The sequence below is a fragment of the Lagenorhynchus albirostris genome, chromosome 11, assembly GCF_949774975.1.
Source record: "Lagenorhynchus albirostris chromosome 11, mLagAlb1.1, whole genome shotgun sequence".
In the NCBI taxonomy this organism is placed as follows: domain Eukaryota; kingdom Metazoa; phylum Chordata; class Mammalia; order Artiodactyla; family Delphinidae; genus Lagenorhynchus; species Lagenorhynchus albirostris.
Genome location: NC_083105.1, coordinates 27,732,315 through 27,736,821, shown reverse-complemented (window position 1 = coordinate 27,736,821; position 4,507 = coordinate 27,732,315). Strand labels below are relative to the sequence as shown.

The 4,507-nt window shown below is 36.5% G+C and overlaps 1 pseudogene; it reads left to right on the top strand.

Annotated features, from left to right (window-relative positions):
* The first annotated feature begins 3,256 nt into the window (after positions 1–3,256).
* Positions 3,257–3,608, top strand: LOC132528938 (large ribosomal subunit protein eL34-like; annotated as a pseudogene).
* The last annotated feature ends 899 nt before the right edge of the window (positions 3,609–4,507 follow it).

The window sequence follows — 4,507 nt, the reverse complement described above, 5'->3', positions numbered from 1 at the left end:
ACAAACATCTAGCAGCATATAAAAAACACCTATTTTATAGATGAATAACAAAAGTTTTTCTAATATCTGGTGATATACTGAGTCAGAGCTTCCAAACTCAACATATTCTCCCTACATATAACTCTCCCCCTACATATGACTTCACTACAGAGAAGGTCAAGCAGGAAGAGAGCAATAATTTCATTGAGAACATAACTCAGTTTTACAACCTAATTGCTACTAAAAATAAAGAACCTCATCTCTAAATCATACCTATCTTCAAAGCACTAAAACCAACTAAAAGGATAACTAGTCTTTGCACACAGAAGAGATGTAGTAAATGCTTAATAAGCAAATGCACAACCCATACCACTCTAGCTGAAACTAGAAAGGGAACAAGGCAAACCAGCAGAAGCTGAGTTAGTAACACATTAATTGCCAGAAAAAGGTGAGTTGACTAGAAATAAAATATTGCTTTTACGAAAATCTTTGAAAAAAAATTGTTGTAAGATACTAAACACACCTTATACTTAGCAAAATTATTTCTGAAACTGGAAAGGATACAAGTATTAGAAATTAAATGACATACAACCTCAAAACCTTGGAGACTTACAAGACATCGACAAGGATTTCTTATAAAATGTAACTTTCAGCATTGATTTTGTCACTGTTTCACCCTCCTCCCACCATAAAGACCAATTAGGAAAATTTTCACAAATTCAAGAAGTTTGAAAAGCCATCTATTATATTCAGACCTTAAGAAGGGTGTTTTGGGGACTTCCCTGGTGGCACAGTGGTTAAGAATCCGCCTGCCGATGCGGATTGGCAGGGGACACAGGTTTGAGCCCTGGTCTGGGAAGACTCCACATGCCCTGGAGCAACTAAGCCTGCATGCCACAACTACTGAGCCTGCACTCTGGAGCCCACAAGCCCCAACTACTGAGCCCACGTGCCACAAATACTGAAGCAGGCGCACCTAGAGCCCACGCTCCGCAAAAAGAGAAGCCACAGCGATGAGAAGCCCACACACCACAATGAAAAGTAGGCTCCACTCGCTGCGACTAGAGAAAGCCCGCGCACAACAATGAAGACCCAATGCAGCCAAAAATAAAACAAATAAATCTATCAAAAAAAAAAAGAAGGGTGCTTTAAATACATTACCTGATCCTTGTACTATAAATGAATAATCAAAGATTTCTTAGGGCCCTCACTACCTCTTTCTTACTATTAAGAACTAAGAACTTTGCACATACAGATGAACTGAAAAGGTATATTTGCAAATGACAATTTTCTTATTTCATGGAAAGTATTCCAGGGCTTCCAGGGAATTTTCATGTTCAACCTCTTAGCTTACCATACACTGTTAGGTGATCTCACTTATTCCCTTAACTTTACTTATCCCCCAATGCAGACAAAAATAAAATTCTAAATCTAATCCAGATCTCTGCTGAACTTCAAATTCATATTTTCCTTTCCTGCTAAATATCACTACCAGAGTGGCGTGAAAGCACACTACAGTCATTTTATTCAAAACCAAATTCATTATCTGTTCTCATAAACCTTTTATCCATCTGCATTCTCTACCTAAACTTACAGAAACATCACATACCCATCTTGTTTAAATCCAAAGCATTACCCTTAACTCCCCTCTTTCTCAACCTTCACATCCAATCACCAAGTTAATTGAATCACCTACATAAATTTTGAATCTATCCTTTCTTCATCTCCTTTGCCATTAACTCAGTTCAAGACGTCATCATCTCTCACCTGGACTATAAAAGAGAGACTAATTGATTTCCCAAAGCACCTCAAATGAATCATTTCCAAAATCAAACCACGTATCTCAACCCTTTACCACCCCAGGGAAAAAGTTTTCTTTTCCTCCTATGTTCTCTAGCTTAGTTAATAATAATCCTCATTTATTTAAAACCTCAGCTAAAGTCTAACTGAACTCGAATTGATATCTGTACACCAATGTTCATCGCAGCATTCACAATAGCTAAAGGGTGGAAACGACCCAAATGTCTACCAATAGATGTATGGATAAACAAAATGTGGTATATGCATACAGTAGAATATTATTCAGCCTTTCAAAGGAAGGAAATTCTAATACATGCTACAACATGGATGAACCCAGGAAGCATTAGTCTAAGTGAAATAAGCCAGACACAGAAGGACCAATATGTATGACTCCACTAATATGAGCACCTAGAATAATCAAATTCATAGAGACAGAAAGCAAAACAGTGGTTGCCAAAGGCTGGGATAGGGGGAATAAGGAGTTGTTTAATGGTACAGAATTTCAGTTTGGGAATGATAAAAACATTCTGGAAATAGATAGTTGTAATGGTTGCACAACAATATGAATGTACTTAATGCCACTAAACTTTATACTTTAAAATGATAAAAATGCTAAATTTCATGTTACAATTTTTAATTTTTTTTTAAATTTTAAACCTAACTGAATCTCAAGTTAATGCTATAGCCACACAAAGAATATAATTATTTCAAGTGTTTTAAGAACACAATGTTTTGACTTTATAGACTTAGCGAGCTATAGTATAAGGACAAAAAGAATTGCTAAAAAAAATTAGTAAAACTGATTCAGTAAGCTTATTAACAGTAATATTAGTATTGTTATTTTAAAGCTATGTTATATATATTTTTAGGAAAAAATAATTATGTTAACGTTAAGAGCCAAGATGTTCAGTATAAAATTTCAAAATACAAACTCAAAGAAGGAAAAAATACTTTAATTTGAACTCATGTTGTTTTGCTTTTTAAATCTGTCCATATGTACGTGTGTGTGTGTGTGTGTGTGTGTGTGTGTGTGTGTGTGTGTGTATATATATATATATATATCTCCTAGTTCTTATCTTAAATGCTTAAAAGCAATGACAACACAGAAGCAATGAGAACCCTAAGTGCCCAGACAGTGGTATTTAAATAGCATTCCCCATTAAAAGGAACCAGGACTCTTTGGAGAAATGGATGATTCCAGCCTGGAGGAGAAATTTTACTAGATGAACCTGGCACATGTTGTGCCAAAAAGGAAGGAAGTTATCAAACACTAACAGGGTCCTGTCAAAATGACAAAAGTCACCTTGAAGGCACTTCTACTAGGTAAAGCTGGGACAATTTGCATACCAAAAAACCACACTGACTTCAATTGACTGAAACCCACTAAATATATATAAATCCTTGAGTTCATGAAATATATTTAAAAATCCATGAGTGCTTCTTCCTCTTCCGGGGATGGTACCTAGAGGCATTCAGGATGGTCCAGTGTTTGAGACACCATCGTAGGCTATCCTACAATACAGCCTCTAACAAAACCAGGCTGTCCCAAACCCCTGGTGTTTACCTTTATACCAAGAAGGTTGGGAAAGCACCAAAATCCACATGTGGCGTGTGCCCAGGCCAACATTGAGGAGTTTGTGCTGTGAGACCTAAAGCTCTTACAAGGTTGTCTAAAACGAAAAAACTTATCAGCCAGGCCTATGGTGGTTCCATGTGTGTTTTAAATGTGTCCGTGACAGGAACAAGCACGCTTTCCTTACTGAGGAACATAAAATCGTTGTGAAAGTGTTGAAAGCAAAGCACAAGCACAGAGTCAGAAAGCTAAATAAAAAAATGAAGTTTTTCTGAGTAATTAAAAAATTAAAAGGCAAAAAAAAAAAATCCATGAGTTCTCTTTCCTCAAGGAAAGAGAAAGTCAAAAGACAAATAAGCAAGCCTCATTGATCACTACTAGAGTAGTGTATCGATTCTTATTCTGAAAATTCATAATTAAAGAAAAAGAATTAAGCATTTATCCTGACCATCCAGTATACTCTGAAATTCATGGCAACCAAATCGCCCTGGTTTAAACTGAAAAGTTCTTTACAGAAAAATGTCAGTTAATATATGTAGAAGAAATTAAAAATCTGGAAAATCAACAGTCTGCAACTGTTGATGGAATCAGTCTTTCTAACTTAAGTGACATCAATAAAACCTTTCCTTAGACAAGAAATCTTTCTCTACTTTAAACTGTTATATCTCTTATTTATACTTCTCTTGTACAAGGAAGAAGAAAGTGGTGGTAGATTGTTACAGTAATGACTCTCAATGAATCACACCTACGTTTTAATGCCCTTGCAATTCTCCTGTGTAATCCTCTCCCACATGGGCTCTGGCAATGAGACTTGCCTTGGCTGATGGCAGAGTAGCAAATAACATACAAGTAGAGTGCACAATGGGATATGCTCCCTCATTGCTGGAAACTCTTCTGTCACCACACAAGCCCAGGCTAACCTTGGACACATGTGACCCAAGGAATATTATCAACAATATGAGAGAGGCTGTTAGACTATCACCCCAAATCAAACCAACAGATAACTCCAGCTGTATTAGTAACTCCAAGAGAGACCAGCAGAAGAACCATTCAGATTAGCCTAGCCAAAACTGTTGATCTAGAGAATCTAGAGCAAATAAAATGATGGTGGTTTTAAGCCAAAGCCAAAGCCAAAGTTTGAGGATGGTTTATTAT